The sequence below is a fragment of the Micromesistius poutassou genome (genome assembly GCF_964030765.1).
Source record: "Micromesistius poutassou genome assembly, chromosome: 19".
Lineage (NCBI taxonomy): Eukaryota > Metazoa > Chordata > Actinopteri > Gadiformes > Gadidae > Micromesistius > Micromesistius poutassou.
The window spans coordinates 12468888-12486092 of record NC_140289.1 but is presented as its reverse complement, the minus strand read 5'-3'; the positions used below and the strand labels follow the sequence as shown (position 1 = coordinate 12486092).

At 41.6% G+C, this 17205-nt stretch overlaps 30 non-coding genes across 30 annotated transcripts; all 30 read left to right on the top strand.

Annotated features, from left to right (window-relative positions):
• Positions 1-516: 516 nt before the first annotated feature.
• AC3HAE_034376 (transfer RNA lysine (anticodon CUU)) lies at positions 517-589 on the top strand. Its single transcript has one exon. It is a non-coding gene; the product is annotated as a tRNA-Lys (tRNA).
• Positions 590-836: 247 nt separating this feature from the next.
• Positions 837-910, top strand: AC3HAE_034375 (transfer RNA threonine (anticodon UGU)). The gene has a single exon. It is a non-coding gene; the product is annotated as a tRNA-Thr (tRNA).
• A 573-nt stretch (positions 911-1483) lies between these two features.
• Positions 1484-1556, top strand: AC3HAE_034374 (transfer RNA lysine (anticodon CUU)). Its single transcript has one exon. It is a non-coding gene; the product is annotated as a tRNA-Lys (tRNA).
• Positions 1557-1803: 247 nt separating this feature from the next.
• Positions 1804-1877, top strand: AC3HAE_034373 (transfer RNA threonine (anticodon AGU)). The gene has a single exon. It is a non-coding gene; the product is annotated as a tRNA-Thr (tRNA).
• Positions 1878-2451: 574 nt separating this feature from the next.
• Positions 2452-2524, top strand: AC3HAE_034371 (transfer RNA lysine (anticodon CUU)). The gene has a single exon. It is a non-coding gene; the product is annotated as a tRNA-Lys (tRNA).
• Positions 2525-2771: 247 nt separating this feature from the next.
• Positions 2772-2845, top strand: AC3HAE_034370 (transfer RNA threonine (anticodon UGU)). Its single transcript has one exon. It is a non-coding gene; the product is annotated as a tRNA-Thr (tRNA).
• A 573-nt stretch (positions 2846-3418) lies between these two features.
• AC3HAE_034369 (transfer RNA lysine (anticodon CUU)) lies at positions 3419-3491 on the top strand. The gene has a single exon. It is a non-coding gene; the product is annotated as a tRNA-Lys (tRNA).
• A 247-nt stretch (positions 3492-3738) lies between these two features.
• On the top strand, positions 3739-3812 carry AC3HAE_034368 (transfer RNA threonine (anticodon AGU)). Its single transcript has one exon. It is a non-coding gene; the product is annotated as a tRNA-Thr (tRNA).
• Positions 3813-4386: 574 nt separating this feature from the next.
• Positions 4387-4459, top strand: AC3HAE_034366 (transfer RNA lysine (anticodon CUU)). The gene has a single exon. It is a non-coding gene; the product is annotated as a tRNA-Lys (tRNA).
• A 247-nt stretch (positions 4460-4706) lies between these two features.
• AC3HAE_034365 (transfer RNA threonine (anticodon AGU)) lies at positions 4707-4780 on the top strand. The gene has a single exon. It is a non-coding gene; the product is annotated as a tRNA-Thr (tRNA).
• Positions 4781-5354: 574 nt separating this feature from the next.
• AC3HAE_034364 (transfer RNA lysine (anticodon CUU)) lies at positions 5355-5427 on the top strand. Its single transcript has one exon. It is a non-coding gene; the product is annotated as a tRNA-Lys (tRNA).
• A 247-nt stretch (positions 5428-5674) lies between these two features.
• Positions 5675-5748, top strand: AC3HAE_034363 (transfer RNA threonine (anticodon UGU)). Its single transcript has one exon. It is a non-coding gene; the product is annotated as a tRNA-Thr (tRNA).
• A 573-nt stretch (positions 5749-6321) lies between these two features.
• Positions 6322-6394, top strand: AC3HAE_034362 (transfer RNA lysine (anticodon CUU)). The gene has a single exon. It is a non-coding gene; the product is annotated as a tRNA-Lys (tRNA).
• A 247-nt stretch (positions 6395-6641) lies between these two features.
• On the top strand, positions 6642-6715 carry AC3HAE_034360 (transfer RNA threonine (anticodon AGU)). The gene has a single exon. It is a non-coding gene; the product is annotated as a tRNA-Thr (tRNA).
• A 573-nt stretch (positions 6716-7288) lies between these two features.
• Positions 7289-7361, top strand: AC3HAE_034359 (transfer RNA lysine (anticodon CUU)). Its single transcript has one exon. It is a non-coding gene; the product is annotated as a tRNA-Lys (tRNA).
• Positions 7362-7608: 247 nt separating this feature from the next.
• Positions 7609-7682, top strand: AC3HAE_034358 (transfer RNA threonine (anticodon UGU)). Its single transcript has one exon. It is a non-coding gene; the product is annotated as a tRNA-Thr (tRNA).
• Positions 7683-8255: 573 nt separating this feature from the next.
• AC3HAE_034357 (transfer RNA lysine (anticodon CUU)) lies at positions 8256-8328 on the top strand. The gene has a single exon. It is a non-coding gene; the product is annotated as a tRNA-Lys (tRNA).
• A 247-nt stretch (positions 8329-8575) lies between these two features.
• AC3HAE_034356 (transfer RNA threonine (anticodon AGU)) lies at positions 8576-8649 on the top strand. The gene has a single exon. It is a non-coding gene; the product is annotated as a tRNA-Thr (tRNA).
• Positions 8650-9223: 574 nt separating this feature from the next.
• Positions 9224-9296, top strand: AC3HAE_034354 (transfer RNA lysine (anticodon CUU)). The gene has a single exon. It is a non-coding gene; the product is annotated as a tRNA-Lys (tRNA).
• A 247-nt stretch (positions 9297-9543) lies between these two features.
• Positions 9544-9617, top strand: AC3HAE_034353 (transfer RNA threonine (anticodon UGU)). Its single transcript has one exon. It is a non-coding gene; the product is annotated as a tRNA-Thr (tRNA).
• Positions 9618-10511: 894 nt separating this feature from the next.
• AC3HAE_034352 (transfer RNA threonine (anticodon UGU)) lies at positions 10512-10585 on the top strand. The gene has a single exon. It is a non-coding gene; the product is annotated as a tRNA-Thr (tRNA).
• An 894-nt stretch (positions 10586-11479) lies between these two features.
• Positions 11480-11553, top strand: AC3HAE_034351 (transfer RNA threonine (anticodon AGU)). Its single transcript has one exon. It is a non-coding gene; the product is annotated as a tRNA-Thr (tRNA).
• Positions 11554-12126: 573 nt separating this feature from the next.
• AC3HAE_034349 (transfer RNA lysine (anticodon CUU)) lies at positions 12127-12199 on the top strand. The gene has a single exon. It is a non-coding gene; the product is annotated as a tRNA-Lys (tRNA).
• Positions 12200-12424: 225 nt separating this feature from the next.
• AC3HAE_034348 (transfer RNA threonine (anticodon UGU)) lies at positions 12425-12498 on the top strand. Its single transcript has one exon. It is a non-coding gene; the product is annotated as a tRNA-Thr (tRNA).
• A 574-nt stretch (positions 12499-13072) lies between these two features.
• On the top strand, positions 13073-13145 carry AC3HAE_034347 (transfer RNA lysine (anticodon CUU)). The gene has a single exon. It is a non-coding gene; the product is annotated as a tRNA-Lys (tRNA).
• A 247-nt stretch (positions 13146-13392) lies between these two features.
• AC3HAE_034346 (transfer RNA threonine (anticodon AGU)) lies at positions 13393-13466 on the top strand. Its single transcript has one exon. It is a non-coding gene; the product is annotated as a tRNA-Thr (tRNA).
• Positions 13467-14039: 573 nt separating this feature from the next.
• Positions 14040-14112, top strand: AC3HAE_034345 (transfer RNA lysine (anticodon CUU)). The gene has a single exon. It is a non-coding gene; the product is annotated as a tRNA-Lys (tRNA).
• Positions 14113-14359: 247 nt separating this feature from the next.
• On the top strand, positions 14360-14433 carry AC3HAE_034344 (transfer RNA threonine (anticodon AGU)). Its single transcript has one exon. It is a non-coding gene; the product is annotated as a tRNA-Thr (tRNA).
• An 893-nt stretch (positions 14434-15326) lies between these two features.
• On the top strand, positions 15327-15400 carry AC3HAE_034342 (transfer RNA threonine (anticodon AGU)). Its single transcript has one exon. It is a non-coding gene; the product is annotated as a tRNA-Thr (tRNA).
• Positions 15401-16293: 893 nt separating this feature from the next.
• Positions 16294-16367, top strand: AC3HAE_034341 (transfer RNA threonine (anticodon UGU)). The gene has a single exon. It is a non-coding gene; the product is annotated as a tRNA-Thr (tRNA).
• The last annotated feature ends 838 nt before the right edge of the window (positions 16368-17205 follow it).

Here is a 17205-nt window from a genome sequence, read left to right as displayed (position 1 = left end):
CTCATCAGTGTTTTTTTGCTAGTGGTTGCAAACCTGCAAAGTATCTATACAATAGACTTTCCTTCAATGTCAACTATATGTGCACTAACCATAGCAATCTGGCGTTCACTCTTGGGTGGGCAGGGGAAAGCATCATGCAATGTATCTATGCAATCTATACAGCTTTCTTTCACCTTATGCCATTACATGAATGTGTTTTAGACATTGGTAAAAATCCCATGGGAGACCAGCAAGAAAATTGCTGGATTTGAAGGTTAGGGTTCCACAAGGTCAATGTGATATTTTGCAACATTGAATACATTTCTCATGCCCGGTTAGCTCAGTCAGTGCATGACTCTTCCATGTCTTTAGACATTGGCACAAGTATTTTGTCTTGATGTTTACAACCATAATTGTATACATTGTCTGTGGCAAAGCAAAGACGACCTCTTAAAGGGTTGATGGGACTAATGCTCATTGATTACTTTGTCTTGGCCAGTTTTGTTTGAAAATTGGCAGGGTCAATATGGTTAAAATGCCCGGTTAGCTCAGTCGGTAGAGCATGAGACTCTTAATCTCAGGGTCGTGGGTTCGAGCCCCACATTGGGCTGCTATGTCTTTAGACATCGGCGTAAGCATTCTGTGAAGATGACTGCAACCGTAATTGTATGCATTGTCTGTGGCAAAAGTAAGCTGCCCTCTTAAGGGGTTGCTGGGAGACCACCATAGGTGTTTTCCCACATCAAGCCTAAGATGCCCATAACTGTAAGTCTTATCACACAGCCACAGATTAGAACAAATTGATATTGACTTTTTATTACAAGAATTTGATAAAGTATTTTGATTCTGTCCAAAGTGGTGCTGTGGCTTAGTTGGTTAAAGTGCCTGTCTTGTAAACAGGAGATCCTGGGTTCAAATCCCAGCAGTACCTTGCAGTCTGCAGTATAATTTGATACAAGCGTTTCTTGAGGCACCAAAAAACATCTCGTCTCATCAGCGTTTTTTGCTAGTGGTTGCAAACCTGCAAAGTATCTATACAATAGACTTTCCTTCAATGTCAACTATATGTGCACTAACCATAGCAATCTGGCGTTCACTCTTGGGTGGGCAGGGGAAAGCATCATGCAATGTATCTATGCAATCTATACAGCTTTCTTTCACCTTATGCCATTACATGAATGTGTTTTAGACATTGGTAAAAATCCCATGGGAGACCAGCAAGAAAATTGCTGGATTTGAAGGTTAGGGTTCCACAAGGTCAATGTGATATTTTGCAACATTGAATACATTTCTCATGCCCGGTTAGCTCAGTCAGTGCATGACTCTTCCATGTCTTTAGACATTGGCACAAGTATTTTGTCTTGATGTGTACAACCATAATTGTATACATTGTCTGTGGCAAAGCAAAGACGACCTCTTAAAGGGTTGATGGGACTAATGCTCATTGATTACTTTGTCTTGGCCAGTTTTGTTTGAAAATTGGCAGGGTCAATATGGTTAAAATGCCCGGTTAGCTCAGTCGGTAGAGCATGAGACTCTTAATCTCAGGGTCGTGGGTTCGAGCCCCACATTGGGCTGCTATGTCTTTAGACATCGGCGTAAGCATTCTGTGAAGATGACTGCAACCGTAATTGTATGCATTGTCTGTGGCAAAAGTAAGCTGCCCTCTTAAGGGGTTGCTGGGAGACCACCATAGGCGTTTTCCCACATCAAGCCTAAGATGCCCATAACTGTAAGTCTTATCACACAGCCACAGATAAGAACATATTGATACTGACTTTTTATTACAAGAATTTGGTAAAGTATCTTGATTCTGTCTAAAGTGGTGCTGTGGCTTAGTTGGTTAAAGTGCCTGTCTAGTAAACAGGAGATCCTGGGTTCAAATCCCAGCAGTACCTTGCAGTCTGCAGTATAATTTGATACAAGCTTTTCTTGAGGCACCAAAAAACATCTCTTCTCATCAGTGTTTTTTTGCTAGTGGTTGCAAACCTGCAAAGTATCTATACAATAGACTTTCCTTCAATGTCAACTATATGTGCACTAACCATAGCAATCTGGCGTTCACTCTTGGGTGGGCAGGGGAAAGCATCATGCAATGTATCTATGCAATCTATACAGCTTTCTTTCACCTTATGCCATTACATGAATGTGTTTTAGACATTGGTAAAAATCCCATGGGAGACCAGCAAGAAAATTGCTGGATTTGAAGGTTAGGGTTCCACAAGGTCAATGTGATATTTTGCAACATTGAATACATTTCTCATGCCCGGTTAGCTCAGTCAGTGCATGACTCTTCCATGTCTTTAGACATTGGCACAAGTATTTTGTCTTGATGTGTACAACCATAATTGTATACATTGTCTGTGGCAAAGCAAAGACGACCTCTTAAAGGGTTGATGGGACTAATGCTCATTGATTACTTTGTCTTGGCCAGTTTTGTTTGAAAATTGGCAGGGTCAATATGGTTAAACTGCCCGGTTAGCTCAGTCGGTAGAGCATGAGACTCTTAATCTCAGGGTCGTGGGTTCGAGCCCCACATTGGGCTGCTATGTCTTTAGACATCGGCGTAAGCATTCTGTGAAGATGACTGCAACCGTAATTGTATGCATTGTCTGTGGCAAAAGTAAGCTGCCCTCTTAAGGGGTTGCTGGGAGACCACCATAGGTGTTTTCCCACATCAAGCCTAAGATGCCCATAACTGTAAGTCTTATCACACAGCCACAGATTAGAACAAATTGATACTGACTTTTTATTACAAGAATTTGATAAAGTATTTTGATACTGTCCAAAGTGGTGCTGTGGCTTAGTTGGTTAAAGTGCCTGTCTTGTAAACAGGAGATCCTGGGTTCAAATCCCAGCAGTACCTTGCAGTCTGCAGTATAAATTGATACAAGCTTTTCTTGAGGCACCAAAAAACATCTCGTCTCATCAGCGGTTTTTGCTAGTGGTTGCAAACCTGCAAAGTATCTATACAATAGACTTTCCTTCAATGTCAACTATATGTGCACTAACCATAGCAATCTGGCGTTCACTCTTGGGTGGGCAGGGGAAAGCGTCATGCAATGTATCTATGCAATCTATACAGCTTTCTTTCACCTTATGCCATTACATGAATGTGTTTTAGACATTGGTAAAAATCCCATGGGAGACCAGCAAGAAAATTGCTGGATTTGAAGGTTAGGGTTCCACAAGGTCAATGTGATATTTTGCAACATTGAATACATTTCTCATGCCCGGTTAGCTCAGTCAGTGCATGACTCTTCCATGTCTTTAGACATTGGCACAAGTATTTTGTCTTGATGTGTACAACCATAATTGTATACATTGTCTGTGGCAAAGCAAAGACGACCTCTTAAAGGGTTGATGGGACTAATGCTCATTGATTACTTTGTCTTGGCCAGTTTTGTTTGAAAATTGGCAGGGTCAATATGGTTAAAATGCCCGGTTAGCTCAGTCGGTAGAGCATGAGACTCTTAATCTCAGGGTCGTGGGTTCGAGCCCCACATTGGGCTGCTATGTCTTTAGACATCGGCGTAAGCATTCTGTGAAGATGACTGCAACCGTAATTGTATGCATTGTCTGTGGCAAAAGTAAGCTGCCCTCTTAAGGGGTTGCTGGGAGACCACCATAGGCGTTTTCCCACATCAAGCCTAAGATGCCCATAACTGTAAGTCTTATCACACAGCCACAGATAAGAACATATTGATACTGACTTTTTATTACAAGAATTTGGTAAAGTATCTTGATTCTGTCTAAAGTGGTGCTGTGGCTTAGTTGGTTAAAGTGCCTGTCTAGTAAACAGGAGATCCTGGGTTCAAATCCCAGCAGTACCTTGCAGTCTGCAGTATAATTTGATACAAGCTTTTCTTGAGGCACCAAAAAACATCTCTTCTCATCAGTGTTTTTTTGCTAGTGGTTGCAAACCTGCAAAGTATCTATACAATAGACTTTCCTTCAATGTCAACTATATGTGCACTAACCATAGCAATCTGGCGTTCACTCTTGGGTGGGCAGGGGAAAGCATCATGCAATGTATCTATGCAATCTATACAGCTTTCTTTCACCTTATGCCATTACATGAATGTGTTTTAGACATTGGTAAAAATCCCATGGGAGACCAGCAAGAAAATTGCTGGATTTGAAGGTTAGGGTTCCACAAGGTCAATGTGATATTTTGCAACATTGAATACATTTCTCATGCCCGGTTAGCTCAGTCAGTGCATGACTCTTCCATGTCTTTAGACATTGGCACAAGTATTTTGTCTTGATGTGTACAACCATAATTGTATACATTGTCTGTGGCAAAGCAAAGACGACCTCTTAAAGGGTTGATGGGACTAATGCTCATTGATTACTTTGTCTTGGCCAGTTTTGTTTGAAAATTGGCAGGGTCAATATGGTTAAAATGCCCGGTTAGCTCAGTCGGTAGAGCATGAGACTCTTAATCTCAGGGTCGTGGGTTCGAGCCCCACATTGGGCTGCTATGTCTTTAGACATCGGCGTAAGCATTCTGTGAAGATGACTGCAACCGTAATTGTATGCATTGTCTGTGGCAAAAGTAAGCTGCCCTCTTAAGGGGTTGCTGGGAGACCACCATAGGCGTTTTCCCACATCAAGCCTAAGATGCCCATAACTGTAAGTCTTATCACACAGCCACAGATAAGAACATATTGATACTGACTTTTTATTACAAGAATTTGGTAAAGTATCTTGATTCTGTCTAAAGTGGTGCTGTGGCTTAGTTGGTTAAAGTGCCTGTCTAGTAAACAGGAGATCCTGGGTTCAAATCCCAGCAGTACCTTGCAGTCTGCAGTATAATTTGATACAAGCTTTTCTTGAGGCACCAAAAAACATCTCTTCTCATCAGTGTCTTTTTGCTAGTGGTTGCAAACCTGCAAAGTATCTATACAATAGACTTTCCTTCAATGTCAACTATATGTGCACTAACCATAGCAATCTGGCGTTCACTCTTGGGTGGGCAGGGGAAAGCATCATGCAATGTATCTATGCAATCTATACAGCTTTCTTTCACCTTATGCCATTACATGAATGTGTTTTAGACATTGGTAAAAATCCCATGGGAGACCAGCAAGAAAATTGCTGGATTTGAAGGTTAGGGTTCCACAAGGTCAATGTGATATTTTGCAACATTGAATACATTTCTCATGCCCGGTTAGCTCAGTCAGTGCATGACTCTTCCATGTCTTTAGACATTGGCACAAGTATTTTGTCTTGATGTGTACAACCATAATTGTATACATTGTCTGTGGCAAAGCAAAGACGACCTCTTAAAGGGTTGATGGGACTGATGCTCATTGATTACTTTGTCTTGGCCAGTTTTGTTTGAAAATTGGCAGGGTCAATATGGTAAATATGCCCGGTTAGCTCAGTCGGTAGAGCATGAGACTCTTAATCTCAGGGTCGTGGGTTCGAGCCCCACATTGGGCTGCTATGTCTTTAGACATCGGCGTAAGCATTCTGTGAAGATGACTGCAACCGTAATTGTATGCATTGTCTGTGGCAAAAGTAAGCTGCCCTCTTAAGGGGTTGCTGGGAGACCACCATAGGTGTTTTCCCACATCAAGCCTAAGATGCCCATAACTGTAAGTCTTATCACACAGCCACAGATTAGAACAAATTGATACTGACTTTTTATTACAAGAATTTGATAAAGTATTTTGATACTGTCCAAAGTGGTGCTGTGGCTTAGTTGGTTAAAGTGCCTGTCTTGTAAACAGGAGATCCTGGGTTCAAATCCCAGCAGTACCTTGCAGTCTGCAGTATAAATTGATACAAGCTTTTCTTGAGGCACCAAAAAACATCTCGTCTCATCAGCGTTTTTTGCTAGTGGTTGCAAACCTGCAAAGTATCTATACAATAGACTTTCCTTCAATGTCAACTATATGTGCACTAACCATAGCAATCTGGCGTTCACTCTTGGGTGGGCAGGGGAAAGCGTCATGCAATGTATCTATGCAATCTATACAGCTTTCTTTCACCTTATGCCATTACATGAATGTGTTTTAGACATTGGTAAAAATCCCATGGGAGACCAGCAAGAAAATTGCTGGATTTGAAGGTTAGGGTTCCACAAGGTCAATGTGATATTTTGCAACATTGAATACATTTGTCATGCCCGGTTAGCTCAGTCAGTGCATGACTCTTCCATGTCTTTAGACATTGGCACAAGTATTTTGTCTTGATGTGTACAACCATAATTGTATACATTGTCTGTGGCAAAGCAAAGACGACCTCTTAAAGGGTTGATGGGACTAATGCTCATTGATTACTTTGTCTTGGCCAGTTTTGTTTGAAAATTGGCAGGGTCAATATGGTTAAAATGCCCGGTTAGCTCAGTCGGTAGAGCATGAGACTCTTAATCTCAGGGTCGTGGGTTCGAGCCCCACATTGGGCTGCTATGTCTTTAGACATCGGCGTAAGCATTCTGTGAAGATGACTGCAACCGTAATTGTATGCATTGTCTGTGGCAAAAGTAAGCTGCCCTCTTAAGGGGTTGCTGGGAGACCACCATAGGTGTTTTCCCACATCAAGCCTAAGATGCCCATAACTGTAAGTCTTATCACACAGCCACAGATAAGAACATATTGATACTGACTTTTTATTACAAGAATTTGGTAAAGTATTTTGATTCTGTCTAAAGTGGTGCTGTGGCTTAGTTGGTTAAAGTGCCTGTCTAGTAAACAGGAGATCCTGGGTTCAAATCCCAGCAGTACCTTGCAGTCTGCAGTATAATTTGATACAAGCTTTTCTTGAGGCACCAAAAAACATCTCGTCTCATCAGCGTCTTTTGCTAGTGGTTGCAAACCTGCAAAGTATCTATACAATAGACTTTCCTTCGATGTCAACTATATGTGCACTAACCATAGCAATCTGGCGTTCACTCTTGGGTGGGCAGGGGAAAGCATCATGCAATGTATCTATGCAATCTATACAGCTTTCTTTCACCTTATGCCATTACATGAATGTGTTTTAGACATTGGTAAAAATCCCATGGGAGACCAGCAAGAAAATTGCTGGATTTGAAGGTTAGGGTTCCACAAGGTCAATGTGATATTTTGCAACATTGAATACATTTCTCATGCCCGGTTAGCTCAGTCAGTGCATGACTCTTCCATGTCTTTAGACATTGGCACAAGTATTTTGTCTTGATGTGTACAACCATAATTGTATACATTGTCTGTGGCAAAGCAAAGACGACCTCTTAAAGGGTTGATGGGACTAATGCTCATTGATTACTTTGTCTTGGCCAGTTTTGTTTGAAAATTGGCAGGGTCAATATGGTTAAAATGCCCGGTTAGCTCAGTCGGTAGAGCATGAGACTCTTAATCTCAGGGTCGTGGGTTCGAGCCCCACATTGGGCTGCTATGTCTTTAGACATCGGCGTAAGCATTCTGTGAAGATGACTGCAACCGTAATTGTATGCATTGTCTGTGGCAAAAGTAAGCTGCCCTCTTAAGGGGTTGCTGGGAGACCACCATAGGTGTTTTCCCACATCAAGCCTAAGATGCCCATAACTGTAAGTCTTATCACACAGCCACAGATTAGAACAAATTGATATTGACTTTTTATTACAAGAATTTGATAAAGTATTTTGATTCTGTCCAAAGTGGTGCTGTGGCTTAGTTGGTTAAAGTGCCTGTCTTGTAAACAGGAGATCCTGGGTTCAAATCCCAGCAGTACCTTGCAGTCTGCAGTATAATTTGATACAAGCGTTTCTTGAGGCACCAAAAAACATCTCGTCTCATCAGCGTTTTTTGCTAGTGGTTGCAAACCTGCAAAGTATCTATACAATAGACTTTCCTTCAATGTCAACTATATGTGCACTAACCATAGCAATCTGGCGTTCACTCTTGGGTGGGCAGGGGAAAGCGTCATGCAATGTATCTATGCAATCTATACAGCTTTCTTTCACCTCATGCCATTACATAAATGTCTTTTAGACATTGGTAAAAATCCCATGGGAGACCAGCAAGAAAATTGCTGGATTTGAAGGTTAGGGTTCCACAAGGTCAATGTGATATTTTGCAACATTGAATACATTTCTCATGCCCGGTTAGCTCAGTCAGTGCATGACTCTTCCATGTCTTTAGACATTGGCACAAGTATTTTGTCTTGATGTGTACAACCATAATTGTATACATTGTCTGTGGCAAAGCAAAGACGACCTCTTAAAGGGTTGATGGGACTAATGCTCATTGATTACTTTGTCTTGGCCAGTTTTGTTTGAAAATTGGCAGGGTCAATATGGTTAAAATGCCCGGTTAGCTCAGTCGGTAGAGCATGAGACTCTTAATCTCAGGGTCGTGGGTTCGAGCCCCACATTGGGCTGCTATGTCTTTAGACATCGGCGTAAGCATTCTGTGAAGATGACTGCAACCGTAATTGTATGCATTGTCTGTGGCAAAAGTAAGCTGCCCTCTTAAGGGGTTGCTGGGAGACCACCATAGGCGTTTTCCCACATCGAGCCTAAGATGCCCATAACTGTAAGTCTTATCACACAGCCACAGATAAGAACATATTGATACTGACTTTTTATTACAAGAATTTGGTAAAGTATCTTGATTCTGTCTAAAGTGGTGCTGTGGCTTAGTTGGTTAAAGTGCCTGTCTAGTAAACAGGAGATCCTGGGTTCAAATCCCAGCAGTACCTTGCAGTCTGCAGTATAATTTGATACAAGCTTTTCTTGAGGCACCAAAAAACATCTCTTCTCATCAGTGTTTTTTTGCTAGTGGTTGCAAACCTGCAAAGTATCTATACAATAGACTTTCCTTCAATGTCAACTATATGTGCACTAACCATAGCAATCTGGCGTTCACTCTTGGGTGGGCAGGGGAAAGCATCATGCAATGTATCTATGCAATCTATACAGCTTTCTTTCACCTTATGCCATTACATGAATGTGTTTTAGACATTGGTAAAAATCCCATGGGAGACCAGCAAAAAAATTGCTGAATTTGAAGGTTAGGGTTCCACAAGGTCAGTGTGATATTTTGCAACATTGAATACATTTCTCATGCCCGGTTAGCTCAGTCAGTGCATGACTCTTCCATGTCTTTAGACATTGGCACAAGTATTTTGTCTTGATGTGTACAACCATAATTGTATACATTGTCTGTGGCAAAGCAAAGACGACCTCTTAAAGGGTTGATGGGACTAATGCTCATTGATTACTTTGTCTTGGCCAGTTTTGTTTGAAAATTGGCAGGGTCAATATGGTTAAAATGCCCGGTTAGCTCAGTCGGTAGAGCATGAGACTCTTAATCTCAGGGTCGTGGGTTCGAGCCCCACATTGGGCTGCTATGTCTTTAGACATCGGAGTAAGCATTCTGTGAAGATGACTGCAACCGTAATTGTATGCATTGTCTGTGGCAAAAGTAAGCTGCCCTCTTAAGGGGTTGCTGGGAGACCACCATAGGTGTTTTCCCACATCAAGCCTAAGATGCCCATAACTGTAAGTCTTATCACACAGCCACAGATTAGAACAAATTGATACTGACTTTTTATTACAAGAATTTGATAAAGTATTTTGATTCTGTCCAAAGTGGTGCTGTGGCTTAGTTGGTTAAAGTGCCTGTCTTGTAAACAGGAGATCCTGGGTTCAAATCCCAGCAGTACCTTGCAGTCTACAGTATAATTTGACACGAGTATTTCTTGAGGCACCAAAAAATATCTCTTCTCATCAGTGTTTTTTTGCTAGTGGTTGCAAACCTGCAAAGTATCTATACAATAGACTTTCCTTCAATGTCAACTATATGTGCACTAACCATAGCAATCTGGCGTTCACTCTTGGGTGGGCAGGGGAAAGCATCATGCAATGTATCTATGCAATCTATACAGCTTTCTTTCACCTTATGCCATTACATGAATGTGTTTTAGACATTGGTAAAAATCCCATGGGAGACCAGCAAAAAAATTGCTGAATTTGAAGGTTAGGGTTCCACAAGGTCAGTGTGATATTTTGCAACATTGAATACATTTCTCATGCCCGGTTAGCTCAGTCAGTGCATGACTCTTCCATGTCTTTAGACATTGGCACAAGTATTTTGTCTTGATGTGTACAACCATAATTGTATACATTGTCTGTGGCAAAGCAAAGACGACCTCTTAAAGGGTTGATGGGACTAATGCTCATTGATTACTTTGTCTTGGCCAGTTTTGTTTGAAAATTGGCAGGGTCAATATGGTTAAAATGCCCGGTTAGCTCAGTCGGTAGAGCATGAGACTCTTAATCTCAGGGTCGTGGGTTTGAGCCCCACATTGGGCTGCTATGTCTTTAGACATCGGCGTAAGCATTCTGTGAAGATGACTGCAACCGTAATTGTATGCATTGTCTGTGGCAAAAGTAAGCTGCCCTCTTAAGGGGTTGCTGGGAGACCACCATAGGTGTTTTCCCACATCAAGCCTAAGATGCCCATAACTGTAAGTCTTATCACACAGCCACAGATTAGAACAAATTGATACTGACTTTTTATTACAAGAATTTGTTAAAGTATTTTGATTCTGTCCAAAGTGGTGCTGTGGCTTAGTTGGTTAAAGTGCCTGTCTTGTAAACAGGAGATCCTGGGTTCAAATCCCAGCAGTACCTTGCAGTCTACAGTATAATTTGACACGAGCATTTCTTGAGGCACCAAAAAACCTCTCGTCTCATCAGCGTTTTTTTGCTAGTGGTTGCAAACCTGCAAAGTATCTATACAATAGACTTTCCTTCAATGTCAACTATATGTGCACTAACCATAGCAATCTGGCGTTCACTCTTGGGTGGGCAGGGGAAAGCGTCATGCAATGTATCTATGCAATCTATACAGCTTTCTTTCACCTTATGCCATTACATAAATGTCTTTTAGACATTGGTAAAAATCCCATGGGAGACCAGCAAGAAAATTGCTGGATTTGAAGGTTAGGGTTCCACAAGGTCAATGTGATATTTTGCAACATTGAATACATTTCTCATGCCCGGTTAGCTCAGTCAGTGCATGACTCTTCCATGTCTTTAGACATTGGCACAAGTATTTTGTCTTGATGTGTACAACCATAATTGTATACATTGTTTGTGGCAAAGCAAAGACGACCTCTTAAAGGGTTGATGGGACTAATGCTCATTGATTACTTTGTCTTGGCCAGTTTTGTTTGAAAATTGGCAGGGTCAATATGGTTAAAATTCCCGGTTAGCTCAGTCGGTAGAGCATGAGACTCTTAATCTCAGGGTCGTGGGTTCGAGCCCCACATTGGGCTGCTATGTCTTTAGACATCGGCGTAAGCATTCTGTGAAGATGACTGCAACCGTAATTGTATGCATTGTCTGTGGCAAAAGTAAGCTGCCCTCTTAAGGGGTTGCTGGGAGACCACCATAGGTGTTTTCCCACATCAAGCCTAAGATGCCCATAACTGTAAGTCTTATCACACAGCCACAGATAAGAACATATTGATACTGACTTTTTATTACAAGAATTTGGTAAAGTATTTTGATTCTGTCTAAAGTGGTGCTGTGGCTTAGTTGGTTAAAGTGCCTGTCTAGTAAACAGGAGATCCTGGGTTCAAATCCCAGCAGTACCTTGCAGTCTGCAGTATATTTTGATACAAGCTTTTCTTGAGGCACCAAAAAACATCTCGTCTCATCAGCGTTTTTTGCTAGTAGTTGCAAACCTGCAAAGTATCTATACAATAGACTTTCCTTCAATGTCAACTATATGTGCACTAACCATAGCAATCTGGCGTTCACTCTTGGGTGGGCAGGGGAAAGCGTCATGCAATGTATCTATGCAATCTATACAGCTTTCTTTCACCTTATGCCATTACATAAATGTCTTTTAGACATTGGTAAAAATCCCATGGGAGACCAGCAAGAAAATTGCTGGATTTGAAGGTTAGGGTTCCACAAGGTCAATGTGATATTTTGCAACATTGAATACATTTCTCATGCCCGGTTAGCTCAGTCAGTGCATGACTCTTCCATGTCTTTAGACATTGGCACAAGTATTTTGTCTTGATGTGTACAACCATAATTGTATACATTGTCTGTGGCAAAGCAAAGACGACCTCTTAAAGGGTTGATGGGACTGATGCTCATTGATTACTTTGTCTTGGCCAGTTTTGTTTGAAAATTGGCAGGGTCAATAAGGGATATATGCCCGGTTAGCTCAGTCGGTAGAGCATGAGACTCTTAATCTCAAGGTCGTGGGTTCGAGCCCCACATTGGGCGTAAGCATTCTGTGAAGATGACTGCAACCGTAATTGTATGCATTGTCTGTGGCAAAAGTAAGCTGCCCTCTTAAGGGGTTGCTGGGAGACCACCGTAGGTGTTTTCCCACATCAAGCCTAAGATGCCCATAACTGTAAGTCTTATCACACAGCCACAGATTAGAACAAATTGATACTGACTTTTTATTACAAGAATTTGCTAAAGTATTTTGATTCTGTCCACAGTGGTGCTGTGGCTTAGTTGGTTAAAGTGCCTGTCTTGTAAACAGGAGATCCTGGGTTCAAATCCCAGCAGTACCTTGCAGTCTACAGTATAATTTGACACGAGCATTTCTTGAGGCACCAAAAAACATCTCGTCTCATCAGCGTTCTTTTGCTAGTGGTTGCAAACCTGCAAAGTATCTATACAATAGACTTTCCTTCAATGTCAACTATATGTGCACTAACCATAGCAATCTGGCGTTCACTCTTGGGTGGGCAGGGGAAAGCATCATGCAATGTATCTATGCAATCTATACAGCTTTCTTTCACCTTATGCCATTACATAAATGTCTTTTAGACATTGGTAAAAATCCCATGGGAGACCAGCAAGAAAATTGCTGGATTTGAAGGTTAGGGTTCCACAAAGTCAATGTGATATTTTGCAACATTGAATACATTTCTCATGCCCGGTTAGCTCAGTCAGTGCATGACTCTTCCATGTCTTTAGACATTGGCACAAGTATTTTGTCTTGATGTGTACAACCATAATTGTATACATTGTCTGTGGCAAAGCAAAGACGACCTCTTAAAGGGTTGATGGGACTAATGCTCATTGATTACTTTGTCTTGGCCAGTTTTGTTTGAAAATTGGCAGGGTCAATAATGTATAATTGCCCGGTTAGCTCAGTCGGTAGAGCATGAGACTCTTAATCTCAGGGTCGTGGGTTCGAGCCCCACATTGGGCTGCTATGTCTTTAGACATCGGCGTAAGCATTCTGTGAAGATGACTGCAACCGTAATTGTATGCATTGTCTGTGGCAAAAGTAAGCTGCCCTCTTAAGGGGTTGCTGGGAGACCACCATAGGTGTTTTCCCACATCAAGCCTAAGATGCCCATAACTGTAAGTCTTATCACACAGCCACAGATAAGAACAAATTGATACTGACTTTTTATTACAAGAATTTGGTAAAGTATTTTGATTCTGTCTAAAGTGGTGCTGTGGCTTAGTTGGTTAAAGTGCCTGTCTAGTAAACAGGAGATCCTGGGTTCAAATCCCAGCAGTACCTTGCAGTCTGCAGTATATTTTGATACAAGCTTTTCTTGAGGCACCAAAAAACATCTCGTCTCATCAGCGTTTTTTGCTAGTAGTTGCAAACCTGCAAAGTATCTATACAATAGACTTTCCTTCAATGTCAACTATATGTGCACTAACCATAGCAATCTGGCGTTCACTCTTGGGTGGGCAGGGGAAAGCGTCATGCAATGTATCTATGCAATCTATACAGCTTTCTTTCACCTTATGCCATTACATAAATGTCTTTTAGACATTGGTAAAAATCCCATGGGAGACCAGCAAGAAAATTGCTGGATTTGAAGGTTAGGGTTCCACAAGGTCAATGTGATATTTTGCAACATTGAATACATTTGTCATGCCCGGTTAGCTCAGTCAGTGCATGACTCTTCCATGTCTTTAGACATTGGCACAAGTATTTTGTCTTGATGTGTACAACCATAATTGTATACATTGTCTGTGGCAAAGCAAAGACGACCTCTTAAAGGGTTGATGGGACTAATGCTCATTGATTACTTTGTCTTGGCCAGTTTTGTTTGAAAATTGGCAGGGTCAATAATGTATAATTGCCCGGTTAGCTCAGTCGGTAGAGCATGAGACTCTTAATCTCAGGGTCGTGGGTTCGAGCCCCACATTGGGCTGCAATGTCTTTAGACATCGGCGTAAGCATTCTGTCAGGATGAGTGCAACCGTAATTGTATACATAGTCTGTGGCAAAAGTAAGCTGCCCTCTTAAGGGGTTGCTGGGAGACCACCATAGGTGTTTTCCCACATCAAGCCTAAGATGCCCATAACTGTAAGTCTTATCACACAGCCACAGATAAGAACATATTGATACTGACTTTTTATTACAAGAATTTGGTAAAGTATTTTGATTCTGTCTAAAGTGGTGCTGTGGCTTAGTTGGTTAAAGTGCCTGTCTAGTAAACAGGAGATCCCGGGTTCAAATCCCAGCAGTACCTTGCAGTCTGCAGTATAATTTGATACAAGCTTTTCTTGAGGCACCAAAAAACATCTCGTCTCATCAGCGTTTTTTGCTAGTGGTTGCAAACCTGCAAAGTATCTATACAATAGACTTTCATTCAATGTCAACTATATGTGCACTAACCATAGCAATCTGGCGTTCACTCTTGGGTGGGCAGGGGAAAGCGTCATGCAATGTATCTATGCAATCTATACAGCTTTCTTTCACCTTATGCCATTACATAAATGTCTTTTAGACATTGGTAAAAATCCCATGGGAGACCAGCAAGAAAATTGCTGGATTTGAAGGTTAGGGTTCCACAAGGTCAATGTGATATTTTGCAACATTGAATACATTTCTCATGCCCGGTTAGCTCAGTCAGTGCATGACTCTTCCATGTCTTTAGACATTGGCACAAGTATTTTGTCTTGATGTGTACAACCATAATTGTATACATTGTCTGTGGCAAAGCAAAGACGACCTCTTAAAGGGTTGATGGGGCTAATGCTCATTGATTACTTTGTCTTGGCCAGTTTTGTTTGAAAATTGGCAGGGTCAATATAGTTAAAATGCACGGTTAGCTCAGTCGGTAGAGCATGAGACGCTTAATCTCAGGGTCGTGGGTTCGAGCCCCACATTGGGCTGCTATGTCTTTAGACATCGGCGTAAGCATTCTGTGAAGATGACTGCAACCGTAATTGTATGCATTGTCTGTGGCAAAAGTAAGCTGCCCTCTTAAGGGGTTGCTGGGAGACCACCATAGGTGTTTTCCCACATCAAGCCTAAGATGCCCATAACTGTAAGTCTTATCACACAGCCACAGATAAGAACATATTGATACTGACTTTTTATTACAAGAATTTGGTAAAGTATTTTGATTCTGTCTAGAGTGGTGCTGTGGCTTAGTTGGTTAAAGTGCCTGTCTAGTAAACAGGAGATCCTGGGTTCAACTCCCAGCAGTACCTTGCAGTCTGCAGTATAATTTGATACAAGCTTTTCTTGAGGCACCAAAAAACATCTCGTCTCATCAGCGTTTTTTGCTAGTGGTTGCAAACCTGCAAAGTATCTATACAATAGACTTTCCTTCAATGTCAACTATATGTGCACTAACCATAGCAATCTGGCGTTCACTCTTGGGTGGGCAGGGGAAAGCGTCATGCAATGTATCTATGCAATCTATACAGCTTTCTTTCACCTTATGCCATTACATAAATGTCTTTTAGACATTGGTAAAAATCCCATGGGAGACCAGCAAGAAAATTGCTGGATTTGAAGGTTAGGGTTCCACAAGGTCAATGTGATATTTTGCAACATTGAATACATTTCTCATGCCCGGTTAGCTCAGTCAGTGCATGACTCTTCCATGTCTTTAGACATTGGCACAAGTATTTTGTCTTGATGTGTACAACCATAATTGTATACATTGTCTGTGGCAAAGCAAAGACGACCTCTTAAAGGGTTGATGGGACTAATGCTCATTGATTACTTTGTCTTGGCCAGTTTTGTTTGAAAATTGGCAGGGTCAATATGGTTAAAATGCCCGGTTAGCTCAGTCGGTAGAGCATGAGACTCTTAATCTCAGGGTCGTGGGTTTGAGCCCCACATTGGGCTGCTATGTCTTTAGACATCGGCGTAAGCATTCTGTGAAGATGACTGCAACCGTAATTGTATGCATTGTCTGTGGCAAAAGTAAGCTGCCCTCTTAAGGGGTTGCTGGGAGACCACCATAGGTGTTTTCCCACATCAAGCCTAAGATGCCCATAACTGTAAGTCTTATCACACAGCCACAGATTAGAACAAATTGATACTGACTTTTTATTACAAGAATTTGTTAAAGTATTTTGATTCTGTCCAAAGTGGTGCTGTGGCTTAGTTGGTTAAAGTGCCTGTCTTGTAAACAGGAGATCCTGGGTTCAAATCCCAGCAGTACCTTGCAGTCTACAGTATAATTTGACACGAGCATTTCTTGAGGCACCAAAAAACCTCTCGTCTCATCAGCGTTTTTTTGCTAGTGGTTGCAAACCTGCAAAGTATCTATACAATAGACTTTCCTTCAATGTCAACTATATGTGCACTAACCATAGCAATCTGGCGTTCACTCTTGGGTGGGCAGGGGAAAGCGTCATGCAATGTATCTATGCAATCTATACAGCTTTCTTTCACCTTATGCCATTACATAAATGTCTTTTAGACATTGGTAAAAATCCCATGGGAGACCAGCAAGAAAATTGCTGGATTTGAAGGTTAGGGTTCCACAAGGTCAATGTGATATTTTGCAACATTGAATACATTTCTCATGCCCGGTTAGCTCAGTCAGTGCATGACTCTTCCATGTCTTTAGACATTGGCACAAGTATTTTGTCTTGATGTGTACAACCATAATTGTATACATTGTTTGTGGCAAAGCAAAGACGACCTCTTAAAGGGTTGATGGGACTAATGCTCATTGATTACTTTGTCTTGGCCAGTTTTGTTTGAAAATTGGCAGGGTCAATATGGTTAAAATTCCCGGTTAGCTCAGTCGGTAGAGCATGAGACTCTTAATCTCAGGGTCGTGGGTTCGAGCCCCACATTGGGCTGCTATGTCTTTAGACATCGGCGTAAGCATTCTGTGAAGATGACTGCAACCGTAATTGTATGCATTGTCTGTGGCAAAAGTAAGCTGCCCTCTTAAGGGGTTGCTGGGAGACCACCATAGGTGTTTTCCCACATCAAGCCTAAGATGCCCATAACTGTAAGTCTTATCACACAGCCACAGATAACAACATAT